This window comes from Conger conger, chromosome 1 (genome assembly GCF_963514075.1).
Source record: "Conger conger chromosome 1, fConCon1.1, whole genome shotgun sequence".
Lineage (NCBI taxonomy): Eukaryota > Metazoa > Chordata > Actinopteri > Anguilliformes > Congridae > Conger > Conger conger.
Window position 1 is genome coordinate 7,376,019 of NC_083760.1, and position 15,896 is coordinate 7,391,914.

The following is a 15,896-nucleotide window of genomic DNA, read 5'->3' on the forward strand; positions in this document are numbered from 1 at the left end:
TGACGACTATGTTTAGAACAGCATTTCAGGTGTATTTTCCTAGTTCTGGATGTGATGCTTTGACTTATGGTAGAACCTATGCACTTGTAAGTCGCTTTGGATTAAAAGCGTCTGCCAAATGACAAACAGGTAAATGTAATGTAACGTAATTCATGTAACCTCAACTTTACATTGAGGTTACACGAATTGGCATGAAATAATGTAGCTGTTGATTATCTAACAACTGAAACGTTAAGCTGTTCCGCTTTGTTTATGTATTTGTACATCATGAATACATGCTAACAACTACATTAGTTAATGCTAATTTATGTGACCTTATTGTTTTTTCAGTGTTACCTTCTGTTTTTTTGCAAGCACACACAAACACACACACACACACGCATGTATGCTTGCACACACACACACAGGTACAAAATAGCAGGTTTGGCTCAACTGTAGCGGTAAAACTAGCGCTGGAGACAGGTTTAGAGGTGAAGACCTAACCATAGGTTTTGTTCAACCGCACAATAGTAAACAAATGACTTTTACAGGATTGCACACTTGAGTGCTAAATGGAGGAAACTGGCTCATTTTGGAAACTAACACATAAATTATATACTATTCTCCAGAATAGGTTACCAGTCTATGCTTCTGTGTGCTATAACATATTGCCATTTATTAGGCAATGGGAACTCGTTTGAAATGTTAATGAGCCCAACTCTGCGAGAGTATAAAGGTTCATGTGATGTACACATTTCAAACTAGTGTGTAGTTCAAGATGAATCCACTCAGCAGAGCTGATCTTCTCTTGGGGCCGTGCCATTGTCTGTGGTACGGAAGTGGCCCAACATCAATACCTTATTTCCACACGTTTTCCCCTCACTGGATTCACGGATACTTTGTCAACGGTCCCGGATCTGTCAAGACTCCTAATACGCTTGTGCACCAATATTTTGGCCTGTATTCAAACTAAATTGGCCCTTAAATTCAATGCAAAAAAAAATCAATGCAAGAGCTAGTTTTTATTCTTTTTTTTTTTACCATGTATATAACAGAAAATACATCCACTGCTTGACCTTTTGTTTTAAAAAAACCTCACGAAAATAAAATACATTTGAAAATGCCAACCTAGGGCACATCATTATGGACAGTTAAATCTGTTCATTTATCGAATGCGTGTTAGGACTATACCTATACCTATACCTGGTAACAGATATCTATGTGAATCCAATGTGGATCAATCATAGTGTATCAGTAAAATGTGGGCTACTCTATCAGAACACTGTACAATTCATTATGTACAATTGTTGAATTGATACAATTAATATGCAGGCTGCGTTAACAATTGAGCATTATTTTTGTGTAGCCCAATTGTAAGTATTCAGTTTCCACCGACAATTATAGTACAACGTGTAATTTATTAACAAACAAACACATTAATAAGCAAGAAAAAAAAAAAAAACTCTAACCGATCCAAAACTAGACGTCACTCAAACGCCGAGCGAAAGAGGCTGTATCTGTTCACTTTGTGGGAAGTCCGGGTTGGGAACACGTTCGAATCCATACGTGCATGATTATATTCACATCCAGCACATAGCTTTACTTACGTTTACTTTAATTTCAAAGCATCGCGTTATGGGAATCCAGCGTAGGTTCCCTGTTGTATTTTTCAGTCGATACTGGATTTTGCCGTTGATAGTGAGGTTATTTTTCTTACACAATTGCAATCGCTAAACTGCTTAGTCGTATACTCTCGGGCGCTAATTCGCACTGCACTCTATCACCCCTCTGTCACATTCACCTGTGTGTATCCGTTAAAATAATATATACATATGTACAAAATAAATAAAATGTTATAAAAAAATAAACTTTCTATAGCATAATGGCAGCAATACCGAATGACAAGCAACAACCAAACCCGAATTCGAGTAATTGATGGCTTTAAGCAAATAGCATATTCATGTGCCTGGGTCTATGGGCGTGTGCACGCTTGTGCTGCCGACCTGCTTCCCCAGCGCATCCCCCCGTCCTTGAGACGCGACTGTGCTGGTTGTGCCATCTACAGATCTTAGCTAGTTCACTGCAGCTGTCTGATATCTTCCGCGAAGCCTTTCCTAGTTTCGCCCTGGGTTGTGCTAGCGCACGACACACGCCGCTTGATTTGTGGCATAAATAAATAAATATGTGTAAATTTGAATGAGCTTAAGTCGTTCTTATATTACTTTTGCGAAGCAATGGGCCAATCTTCTTTATTGCATGTCTGGGGTTGGTCTTGCACCGTTCTGGATTCGTGATAAATATAACGTTTGATTTGCTCGTTTTTTTTTTTTGGATACACTAGGACTGGAAAGCACCGATGGAGGTATAGGCGAAGACGCATTCTGGATTCTGTCATATTGCTCGCTAAACGCGTTGGAATGTCTGCGCCCGGAGCACCGTGTGAGATCTTTTTCAACTCAACTTGAGAGGAAACTATACAAGTCTTGTGCTGCGAAGCTACCGCTGCCGCTTTGCTCGCAGTGCAGGTTGCCCCGTTGTTCGCAATTTCCTCAAGGAGCCGGGAAAGGATGCGCGTTGTTGGTTCGTTTTTTGGCATTTTTCTCTTTTGGAATTAGAAGACGATGCCCTGGAACAATAATGGAGTAACAAGGAGCACCGAGAATCCTGCATTCAATTGCAAACAATGGATACATGTCCGATTATCAAGGTAAGGGGAAGGCAACCCTTCCTAGTGTATATTTTAAGTGTGATATGACGGTTGGATTTATGCTCCTCGTTGTAAGTCGTCTGTTCACCACACAAAAAAGATTAGTCAGAGCAACGTTCACATAAATCGACACTTTATTAAAACGCCAAGCCACACGGGATGCACGCATGCGAATGCAATTAACATACGCTTGACTGCAATTGTATATGTGCTTAATTTCTCTGGAGTTCAGAAATGCTTGCACCAACGCATAGGCATACGTTTCACCCACTATCGCGTTTCCCCGATTAATCTGATACTTGTTTAAATGCTGTAGGCTAACGTAAACGAGACGCAGAAAGTGTACTGTTGAATATTCCATTAACCCTTCAACCTTTGAGAATTCACGCTAACCTAAATTTTTTAAAATGTTTTATTTGAGGACCGTCGTAATCTTGATGAGACTGATTTTAAGCACTTGTTAAATTTCACCGAAAGGGAAATAGGACCGTTTAACTAGGACCTTCTTAAGGATCCAGTGCTGTTATGGGTTTGCCACAAAACACCGACCACAAATCACTTAACGCTCGCGTCAGTCTGATCCATACAGATGCAATAAAAACAGGGGCAACATCGAACCAAAAGCAGTAATGTACGAGGTATAAATGTGAACAATGGGTCATGTATGTGATATACTACTGCTATTTTTAGTCGATTTACGTCTCTTCAGGAAAAGTAAACATTCGTTGTAAGTTACACGTTCATTGGTAATTTGTACATTTGGATCACAGACTTAATGCGTAATCATGCATGCCAGCATTTCAGAATATATGCATACAACCCGCTTTTTAATTTAAGAATAACTAAATATATCGTGTTGTCACCCGCCTTACATATATTTAAAAGTATTTATTACGTTAATACACCTACTTCGATCAAATAATCTGTTCTTATGACTGTGTGTTTTTCACTCCGTGGGTGCACAAACACGTAGCCTACACGCGCCACACAGTTTTAATGCACTCTAAACGTAATATTCCGTAATTTGCAGCAATCCATGCACCATGTAGGGTAATGCCGAATGCAAATCGAATACGTGGTGCAGGCGACGAGTGCGACTTTGCATTCGTGTGGATATCGTCTGTGTGCCCTGCGTAAGTAGGCAATTAAACAAAAAGGAACATATCATGTTTTTGTGGACAGTTCCGAATCAACTTCGGGAGTGAAACGGTACTTTTCTGGAAATCTAAAAACACTGGATGGTGTTAAACTGTCATACGAGCTCATTTCGGACAGAACTGGATAGGTAGGGAATTATGAGCGTTTCTCTCTCTCTCTCTCCCTCTCTCTCTCTCTGAGCAACAGAAAGGACCCCCCTCGCCAAATGCATTATCCATTGCAGATATTGTCAAGCGCAAAATACATCGCGTCGCGCTCACGTTCCAACATATGCACTATTATGGGTTATTTGTAGGTTTAATGTATGAATTTGATTAATATTTAATGGTATTTTTCCACTGAAGGCTCTGTGGCATTGGCTCAAGGTTAGAGAGGCTGTTCAGGACCAGCAGTTTAAAGAGGAATTCAACAGAAACTGCAAATTGGTTTACAGAGAAAAAAAAGCAGTACGTTGAAGTGGACTTAAAGATAAATATGTATCGGCACGCGCATATTTATCAGAATATGAGACGTTTGATGTAAAATAAAACTGTCAGAATAACGTATGCTCTGTTCAGCCAGTGGTGTGCTATGAGAGTGCTATTACTCAAACTGGTAACATATCGAATTTTTATGATTTAAATGAATGCACAGGGCAAGACAGCTGTGATTGAGATTCACCACTGATGATGTGTACCCACATCCCTGTGGTGCAGGTCTGCTGTACACCATTAGCCATGTAATGGCTCCATAAATAACACATCCTGTGGGGACAGGTAAACATATCTTGGTGAAATCATTAGGGACTCATTGATTTATTTATTTCAGTGCGTTCGTTTATTTTACATCATACATTTACAACGGATGGAAAAGACACGGAGAATGAAACCAAGCAGCAACAGACAGCCCCCACCCCCCCCCACCCCACCCAGAAATGAATATGGATGTATCAAATGTTAGCCGGGGCTGTGGCTCATCTTGATTGACTGTTACCACGGTTACCACACGGGCTACATCGGAAGCTAACTATGGAAGTCCCTGTTTGCATAACCGCACAATAAGAGACAGTTATTGTGAATGCATGACTAAGGGTAAGAGACTAATGATGGCAAACATAAACTAAATTTAATTATGGCGAACATCTACTCAGGATCATTTTTTAGAAATGGTGACTACCCTGCAGCCCCTGTTATTTTGTGACTCACATGCATTTATTTATTTATTTATTATCATTTATTTATTACCCATACACTCAGTGAGCACTTTATTATATATTTATTTTATGTATTTTTTGGACTTATTGTGTCTTTTGCTTAAGGAGCCTATCCATTTTAATGATTTGATGCGTTGCGTGTTCAGAGATGCTCTTCTGCGTACCACTGTTGTACTTCATGGTTATTTGCATTACTGTTGCCTTCCTGTGAGCTTTGACCAGTCTGACCCTTCTCCTCTGACCTCTCTCATTAACAAGGCGTTTTTGCGTTCAGAACTGCTGCTCGCTGGATGTTTTTAGTTTTTTTCCACCACTCTCTGCAAACTCGACTGTTGTGCGTGGAAATCACAGGAGATCAGCAGTTTTTGTGATATTCAAATCACCCTGTCTGGCACCAACAATCATTCCACTCTCAAAGTCACTTAGATCACATTTCTTCCCCATTCTGACATTTGGTCTGAAAAACAGCCTCTTGACCACATCTTAAATTTCTGCATTAAGAAGCTGGTGTACAGGTCTAGGTAATAAAGTGGTCACTGTGTATATTGCACAGTGTGCACAGACATGTCACAAATAACTGACATCGGCTAGATCTGATGCATTGTCAACAGATGAAGTGATTGACTTTTGACGATGATGATGATAATGATGATAATTATGAATACGATGATGATTGATGATGATGATGATGATGATGGTGAAGGTGATGATGTTTTCTTTGTTTATGGATCACTGTGTCATTGACACAACAGAAAATATGGAAATAACAGAGGGATTTTCAGTTGATTGCTAATTGCTGATATATTGGACTAGTTACCATAGCTTTATGAAAACATATAGGTGATAATTTCTGTTTATATTTTAGGTTTTCATTTTTGTTTGATATTGGTCAACTTAAGCAGGATGGGAATGAATGGTTATTGTTTGGCCAGCATTGGGTCAGTGGCATGATGCAGTGAAAGACCAGAAAGAAAATGGCTGTTAATGGGTCTTTAAGTTGATGTATGTTGTGCAAAGCTGGTTATTTCCCGTAGACACAGGGCCAATGATTCATCTTAGCAGACGTGTAATAGACATTGGCTCTCTCCTGCTGGAGTAGAAAGATTGAGTACAATTCACTGAACCGCTGGTACTATAACTCTAATGTCTGGGTGTATAAATATGAGGATCTATTGAAATGCCTTCATAAATAACATTAAGTTAAATGGGAAATATGGCCTGCACTAAAAGCATTTTATGTACGTAGCCTACATACAGAAAGCTAACCCGTGTGATGGAGGCTGTGTGTGTGTAATATGTAGGCCAGAAACTCTCCGGGGACCTTCTTCAGTAAGCAGGGAAGGAACACCAAGTCTCTCTTTTCGTTCTTTATATTTGGTAAAAGGGTCAATGAGGTAGAGAGTGTGCTTCACATCGAAGACAAACGCATTGAAGGGTGCGCAGATGTGGGTCAGTTTGTCAGCTCCGAATGGCGTTTTCACGACAGGATAATGCACGTTTATGATGCGTTTAGGCCGAAGACAAGGACGTGACCTGACACTTCTCCACGGGGGGTGGGGGGTGGGGGGGGGGGGGGGGGGGGTGGGGGGGGGGGGGGGGGGTGGGGGGTGGGGGGGCGGTCCTGGACTGAACTGGGTCACTGAGTGGCAGTTGGCTGAGTACAACCGAATAACCCTGGCCGAGGAGAGCCAAAGTGTATGCGTGATTAATAACGATGCTCACCACTAATAATGTGTGATGTATATTTAGCAGACACTTTTATCCAATGTGACTTACAGTTGTTCAGACTAAGCAGGGGACAGTCCCCCTTGGAAGAATGGGATTAGGGGCCTTGCTCAAAGGCCCAACAGCCGAAGTGTGTATCTTACCGTGGCTACACTGGGGCTTGAACCGACAACCTTCTGGAGCGCAATCTACGGACTGCAGCTGTACACTCATGAAGCTTCCAACATGGTTTCCTCTTTGACTAACTTATGCATTACATTACTGGTGTTTAGCAGATGCTTGTATCCATAGCGACGTACAGAACTTTTAACATTTTTACATAATGTCCATTTATACAACTGGATATGTACTGACATTGTTCAGGTTAAGTACAGTACCTGGTTCAAGGGTGTGCTCAACAGCAGTGTCCTACCTGGGAGTTGAACCTGCAACCTTTAGGTTACAAGCCCATTTTCATGCCCATTATACAGGACGACACCCATGGACGTTCGTCAAATTAAAGAGATGCTCAAATCTAGCCCTTCAGGCCATTAGTACTTCCGGTTTTCAATCTTACCCTCAACTCTGAAACTGATTTAGACCAACTGTAGGATACAGCCAAATGGGATCCCTGACAAATCTGAAACATTAATTAATCAACATGTGCAACAGTTTGCTCCGAACTCCGACCATCGTGATTGGCTGAGAAACATTTGAAGGAGTGACATTGTTACGCGATAACTCGCTCTTAACTTAGCAAAACCAACCCGCTACGTTTATGTTCATTTGATTCATTCACTGTGTCAGAGATATGTAACCTAGCAACACTCAGAAGTGCTCTGTTCTGTCATAAGTTTGAACCTTACTGTATCGTTTTTTTTTTGCATTTCTTTATTATCTATAAATGTTTTGGTAAGACTGTTGTATAATTGCAACAATACACTCGGAATTGTGACTTACCGTGAGATACTGCCGCCGCTGTGCTGCGTTCGCAGGTGCAAGGCCAAAGGCTGAGTTATGCATTATCTCCCGGTAAGTCTCTGCTTGTATTATTGTATAAAACTATCATACTGAGAAGAAAAACTGCCATATTACTGGCCTTGGCCAGGTACACAGTAAGTGCCTTTCCTATGCAATAATTGTATTTCAATCCCACCACGTGATACAGCCACTGGACTACCGCATATAGTATAAGGGTGGTTTGTTTACGGTTGTCTAATCTAATTTGTTGACTTCAACTAATTGTTGAAGGCCAATGACTGAAGAGTTGGTAATTCAGACAATAGTCAATGCAGTTTAATCTAAGATGGATGCCGCCTCACTTCTGAGAAGTCCAATCCGCTTAAAGACGGTAGAAGTTCAATGGAGCTCATCGACCGAATTCACGGTCAGGTGTACCGCAGAGGGCACGAACAGCGCGGGGAAGCATGCTATTTTCAGCACGTGTGGGTGCCTCTCACCCCATTTCTAGTTTCGGAAAGAAAATGGGAATAGCTCATAACAAGGCGCCATGGTAACAGCCTTTGTGTCAGTGCGGGTCATGGGTAATGGGATTCTTGGTTAGGAGCTAACAGCTCATTCCAATTGTGCCGTTTTCATCTTGTCTTTTTAAAAAACATTTCGCCCCCTTCTGTGTGTGTGTGTGTGTGTGTGTGTGTGAGACGTGTTGGAAAAGCCTGCTGTGCCGCCAGCCTATGAGAGCACAGTGGGGTAGACCAGCCGCTTGGTTCTCTCCGACACATTCGCAGGATGTCTTTAAGACACGCGTGCTGAAAAAACACCGGATAAGGCAGCTATCCCCGCTAATCCCAACGTCCGCTGGTTAAGAGGTCGCCGCTGCATTAAAGGATTAGTGCGTTTTCCCTAATGAACTTAAAATCGGCCACTTCATTAACAGGTTGCATGACTTTGCTAACCACTTCCGTTACCTAGTTCACGCGCAGGTTCATACGAAGCTGCAGTGCTTTGTGGGACTTGAAACTGAGAGAAAAAAGTAACACTTATTTGAATAACGAAGCCATATGTCTGTGAATATGTTGTATGTAAATATGTCATCCACCATACGGTACAAGTAAGCTTTTAACTGTTTTAACTGCAATGCTAATTAAGGTTTTAAATGCATATTATGGAGACAAAATGTATGAGAAAAGTAAATATTGTATCAGATCACACAATATAGTATAGACACAATGTTGCACATTATGCAAAGCAAATCAATAATCTTTCTTGTAATTTAGGCTTGTGTAGTTCTTGTCGGTGATCATTGACAGTCTGTCCACCTAACAGTCGATGATTATATTTGGCACTAAATTGCATATTATCTAGGTGTGTCCATGCATGTGACTTTTCAGTATACAGGGCATGCATTTTTATAGGGTTCATATTTTATTATGTGGCACTGAAGCTCCTGATGATTAATGGGTGAATGAATGAATGAATGAATGAATGGATGGATGAATGAATGAACACATTAATGTATGAATCCTGTGGTTGGATTAACAGGGCATTTCTCTGTATGAGCACGTGTGTGCTGTCAGCCTACCCTGTGTAAATAAGGGTTAAATTAAATGAATGAACGCATGCCTAACATAGATATTCATAAGCCAGTGAGGGTTCATGCTGTGTATCTTAGTACTGCTCTACATCTGCTAGAACCGGCAAACCCTTCAGCAGACGGACCCACAGGAACATCTCCCCTGCAATACATAATGCAGCTGGTTATAAATAGAAACACGTGACTGATTTTGTGTCAGAAACACTTGCATTTTCTTCACAAGGCGTGGACACCGTGTTTGAGCCTTTTACCCAGCCGCGCTGCAGTGCCATATCTATATTCATACTCATTTCAACTGCGTTTTAACCTACATTTAATCTTCGCATTTAGAACCAGCGTCCATGACGTGTCAGTTCGTCTGATGTATCTAATGCAGTCGGTTATAAATAGAAACACGCAACTGATTCTGTGTCAGAAACGCTCGCATTTTTCTGGCAAGGCATGGACACCGCGTTCAAGCCTTTTTATCCGGCCGTCCTGCAGTGCCACATCTATATTTATACTCATTTCATCCGCATTTTAACCTACATTTAATCCTGGCATTTAGACTGAACGTCCGCGACGTGTCAGTTAGTGAGATGTATCTGACGCCGTCGCCGTCGTGCAGTGCGGCCGGCTTCCAGACTCTTCCGACAGGCCTCTGAGCACGCCTCAGCGGATTGGCCGGCTATAAATACCGGCGCATATGTCGCTGGGCTCTTCAGCGGCGGGGCTAAGACCCGGCCCTCACACGCCGGCGTCTGGCCCCCGACGTCCGGGCGTGTCTCTGACGTGGGCCCGCCCCGGCTCCCCCGCTGCTCCCGATCTGGCTCACCACACCGTCCGGGGAAGTGTGCCCGAACATTTAGTATTTTAACCCTCGTGTTGCCTTAAGGGTCAAAAATGAACCCACCGCGATGTTTAACAGCAGAGAAAACCCCCTAAATGATCTTTTTTTCAACTTGAAATTTGATGACAAAGTTTTTGATGAGTGACAGGTTGTTTCTTCATGCAAAATAGGTTTGACAAATAGAAATTCAATTAAGCTGCTTTATTTTAGGGGTTTAGCGAAGACTGGTCATTTCTGACCCTTAGGACAAGGGGAGCATACAGAATGTTTAGGGTTAAATATTATTATTATTATTATTTTTTTATAATTTTATTTTTGTTTTCTCAGCTCTTAATGTTTATTGAGAAAGACAATCTCTTGATCTCAAACATTGTATGGGCTGCATATCAAAAGCGACTAAGCTTTCTCAGCATATTAAGCTAGAAACGCTAAAAGATACTATTTTTGATGTGCAATACAAAAAATAAATGAATAACAAGATTGACAATCAAAACACAGTTTGAGCCATCTGCAAAACTGAAACGCAATCTGTCAAGAAATTGAACAATTTAAAAATAGTTTGTAGAAACATATGTAGGCTCCGTAGATCGAAGAGAATAGATTAAAAGCAGGAAATTAATTGAACTGTTGAAATCGTTTTCATTTCAGCCATCTGTACTTCCATTGAATATTGACCGCGTGGAAGTTTTCTTGACATTCTATTTTACAACAACTTGTTTTCAGCCTGTGGGCCTGCCAATTATTGCAGCCGTGGGGGAAACGCTCACAATATGTCACCGACGCCCACGCAAACAACACACTGCCTGTGAGGTGTGGGCTCCTCTGCGAGCCGTAAACTACGGACACCACGGTGCTGCAGAGGAGACAGCGGTGGACAGAGGTCGTATCTGTCCGGTGACAACTCTTTGCCGGTGGGCACCTGGTGCATCATTAGGAAGCGTTTACCGGAGGAGCCCCGCTTGTCACGAATCTGCGGCACGTCTGGTGGCCGTGAAGGCTGTTCTGTCCGACTCCTGCTCGCTCCCAGTCAAAGCCGTTTATCCCGTGCGTTGTCTTCAGGATAAAAAATTACCCGCCACTATGTTTAACAGCAGGGAAAAACCCCATAAATTATCTTTTTTAAACTTGAAATTTGGTGACAAACTTTGTGATGAGTGACAGGTTGTTTCTTCATGCAAAATACATTTGGGGTTTAAAATTCAATTAAGCTGCTTTATTTTAGGGGTTTAGTGAAGGCGGGTCATTTTTGACCCTTAGGACAAGGGGAGTTTACAGACTGTTAAGACTACACAAGGGTTAAGCTATGTGGTTAATACAGCATGTTTTATCCCGTTTTATAAAAAGCAATATGGCACGAGAGGCCGTGCCGTATCCTGAATACAGTCTCGACTACAGGGGCGTTGCTTGGCATGACGTGAAACTGACTCCCGTCAACTCCCATGATGCACAGTACACAGCGAGCGCCATATTACTTCTATAAAACGGTTACCACACACAGTCTAGAAATCAATTGACGGGCCAATATTACTTATTTCGTGACATCGATTAATCTGTAATGGGTTTCTGCGAGGAGTGATACCGTTTACAAAACCGGTTGTTCGGATAGCTGCTAACGGCGTCGTATTCATAACCGCCGCGGTCTCAGCCAATCAGCTTCAAGGATCTAAAGAAGCCATTTTATAGACAACGGTACAGAGCCCGGGTTAAGGCCAGCAGCTACGGGGGGCTGCGAGGAGGCCCTGACTGTTTCTGTTCTTATTCTTGGAACATTTAGTGCTCACATCTGCAGTCCTGGTTTGTGTTTGTTTTATGACGAGGGTGCGGCTCGGCGGCCGCGACTCCTGCCCGTTCCGACGGTCTCGCGCCGGGGCGGCGGTCTCCGCGCCATCATTCATCCTCCTCCGTCCAGCTGTTGTTTGTTCGCTCCCTGTAAGCGCTTTTTTTTCTTTCTGCCTGCCGCAGCAGAAATCCGCCGTCACAGTGTTCGCGGCTAAAATAAGGTTCTCCCGCCATATACTTTTTCCGTCATAACATTTTATATTGTAATGATGGAAAACGGACAGGAGATATTTCTTAAAATAAATGAGTGAAAGTAATGGATTCCATTGGCTGGGTCCGCCGTGCCCCGGGGATATGTCAACCTTTGAACCATAACAAGCGAAAAAAAAACACGGGCTGTCGGCTTAAAAACTGACCTGCTGCTAGTTAAGGGAGTGTGTTGGGTTCGGAAAGTATGCTGGAATCTGAAAAGAAAATATGTTGGAATAGGAAAGTGTGTGTGTGGATAGGTAAGTACTATTTATTAAATATAGGGTGTATTGGAATAGGAAAGTGTATTAGATTAAGAAATAATGTTGCATATTGCTGATATAAGAAAGCCCAAACTGAGCCCTTTTTAGAAGTTCTCCATAAGCATTGCTAGAGATACTGCTATAAAATAAATATTGGTGTGCTTCAGCTTGAAGGTTATACCTTTATTTTTTATTGAGATTGTGTTGATATAAATTGCGTTTTATTAAATAACATTTTCAAACTTTTCAAAAAGCAGTGTTATTTTTTATTTTATTTGGACGATTGAAGTGATAGAGTGAACCACGTCCAATCCATAGATTTTTTCCCTCTATTTATCAAAACAAAGACACTGAGGAATGTAAGAAGAGTAACAGAAACCGGAGAACGATAGTTCAGAAAATAGAAGTAAACATTGGTGAGTCACTGGAACAGCCAGTGGAATAACCATTCCGGCTGCTATTGGCAGTTTAACCCTTTCAGGTGTTCACACATAATGTGGTGATAATGCTCTTAAATTAACATTATACTGCTACTGTAGCAATCACTACTGGCATTGAAAGCAACTGCATTAAAAAAAAAAAAAAAAAAAAAAAAACAGAACAAATATTGCAACAAGCCTATACCTACTGTTCAAAGAGTTAAAGGTCCCATGTTCTCGTTCTAGGTGCTATGACAACACTGTGAAAGTATACAAATGAACAGTCCCAAAAGAGATCCACACAATCCGTGTTAATTAACGGGACATCACTTTTTATGACAACTGTACGCTCATTTGCATATGCATGCCTTTGATATCAATGAGCCTTAAAGGCCCGTTCTTGGTGAAGCTCTTGAGAGGCACTGGAGAATGGACATGTAAACCTGGATAGAGATTGTTTTTGGCACTTAAAACCTCACAAAAAGTATGGATATCAGGACCTAAAATAAAACATTGGAAAGATGTTCAACATGGGACATCTAAGTGAGAAGTGTTTACAACATTTGCTTACTTGTTACCCTGCCTGTCGGAGCGGCCTAGGGGTGATATGTACATCTATTTTCTTCTGTTCATTTACCATGTCTGACTCACTGCGTTAGCAGACTGTGCAAAAGGTGTTTGTTAGGCATAGCTGCACCTGACAAAATCCTTTTGCAGGTCAGAATGTTGTTTAAATCATGAATCTTGTTTGGGAGGATTTCACACGGGGCACGGGTGCCTCTTTTCCCCCGTTTATTCTCTGTTACCTCATTATTCAGGGAGACAATGAGCCGCTTCCCGTGTCAATCCCCCAGGAAAAGCGAAAAAGGGAAAAGATGAAGAATCTAATGTCCCGGTAGACGCCGCTTATGGAGGCGAAGGTGGCTTTGTGCCCAGACTAAGTAATCGCATTGTTTAAATGCATCATCTTGAATGTGAACGCAGAATATTTTGTCAACAGCTGTGTGTGCGATGCTATGCTCGGCTCAGCCTTGTTTATGGAATTTTTGCGGAATAGTGTCTCGTTAGCCTGTTCGCATCCGATGGCAAAATTTTGAAATGAACCTACTTTGAAAGCGAATGCCCCAACTGCAGTTCTCCAGTCAAGAACCTGTCCAGAGGTCGGGTTATGCTAGCCTCCATCAGCTCACCTTTTTATTATTGACCATAAAGACAGTGATCTACAGTTTGCTTAACTGCTCTTAAACATTTCCTTCTCTTTGCCATGAGGCTGTTGCCAGGACAAAGGCACTGATTGATGACAACTATTTCATCTTGGACATCTATACAGTCTTGGTTAATGTACCCGCTTCGCTTAATTCATCTACCTGTGATGAGTAATGTATGCTTCATGTTATTTTTACACTGCATTTTTTTGTTGGCTGACAACCACTAACTATTACTTAGTGTGGATCCATATCAGGCCTATATCACAGCAAAGTCTGTTCCATAATTTCTGAGCAAGTAAGCACTGCGAAGCATATGTCTGAATCAAGGGTTACTTTTAGCGTGAATTGACTGCATCTGTGATTTACTGTATATAGTACATTTGCTGTATTCAGAGGGTATCATGTACTCTCCTCTACTGTACACGATAACCTGTTCAGTGTTAATGCATGATAATATTAAAGTGCTCACACAAGTCCAAATGGGATCAAATGGCTATCCTGGTAAAAGATCCAATATACAGTAAGAGTTGATATCACATTTCAGTGTAACCCTATTGTGCTCCAGTGTCAGTGGGAGGCATTTATTTCGGTATTTCAATTAGCCTGTTTACAGTGTTGCATGCCCTTTAAAGCAAAGAGGTCACACAGGACACATTCACAGGTCTTTTTTAGCATTACTGCAGCGGAAATTGTGTCTTGTTCTCGTGTGTGTGTGTGTGCGCTATGGTATTAATTTCTATCTGTGTATGTTGTGTTTGTGTTACAGCACAATGAAGGACACATAGCTTCAGGCCAGATTGAAATGAGCACACATGACCTCTTTCATGTCACTGCGGGTATGGATAATGGTAGGCTATGAAATAAAACGAAACGTGCCCTGATATACTGGGCTTGTTCCTGGTGTGTACTGTAGGTTATTTGAAATCTAAACCATTCTATTCCAGTCATCATCATATATTATTCTTCTATTTTTTCAAGATGGGGCGGCCTGCTGTGTAGTGGTTGAGGTAAATGACTGGGACATTTACTGGGTCGGTGGTTCTAATCCCGGTGTAGCCAACATAATATCCGCACAGTTGTTGGGCCCTTGAGCAATCTATAATCTATAAATTCAGAGAACATTTTTTTAAATCTGCTGTGCGGCCCTGTTTACATCCCATAACAAGTGGCACTGATTACATACACAAAGGAATACTGCGTGAACCTGAGCAAGAAAAGCCTTTTGAGTTTTTATAACTCACAACCATGGGCTACTGTGTATTTGTTTATGCGTGTGTGCTTGTTACAGAGTGCTGGGCACTGGTACAATCCTTTACTTTTAATTAATTTAACGAATTTGCAGTAGTCGTGGGGCTGCTGGGTATCTCACTCGATAAAAGCTTCGCTTGTGGTACACGAGAGAGCATCATGGGTTTGGATCGATTCCGGCCTGTGCCAGCTCCAGCTGTGGCTGGCTGGCCTGCAGAGGTGCTGCACGATTGGCTTAGTGTCGCCCCAGGGGTGGATGGGAAGGATTCATTTAGCCGGGATAACAGAGGTCGCTCAAGGGACCCCCTGTTGGACACCTGTGGCTTGCTCTCTGCACATGGGTATGACTGGGTCTCCTCCACCCCCACTCTGTGCATGTGAGGCTTGTGGCTGCTGTGTGAAATGAAGCGGCTGGCTGTGTCTGCATATTTTGAAGGTGGGAATTATAACTGGGAATTATTTTGACTCCCCCTATCTTGCAGCAAGGCGTATATGAGCGTGATTGTACATAGTTCAGAAATGGGACATTGCAAATTCGGGTGAGATTGGATGTTTCAAATAAGACACTGTAATTTAAAATGGTCACTGCAACACACCAGCTTCAGCA

At 42.0% G+C, this 15,896-nt stretch overlaps 1 protein-coding gene across 1 annotated transcript in view; it reads left to right on the forward strand.

Annotated features, from left to right (window-relative positions):
- The first annotated feature begins 2,500 nt into the window (after positions 1-2,500).
- LOC133139421 (leucine-rich repeat and fibronectin type-III domain-containing protein 2) overlaps positions 2,501-15,896 on the forward strand; it is a 157,365-nt gene continuing 143,969 nt past the window's right edge. The window contains exon 1 of the mRNA XM_061258952.1: positions 2,501-2,686. The gene's annotated coding sequence lies outside the window, so the exon portion shown is untranslated. The remainder of the gene's footprint in view (positions 2,687-15,896) is intronic.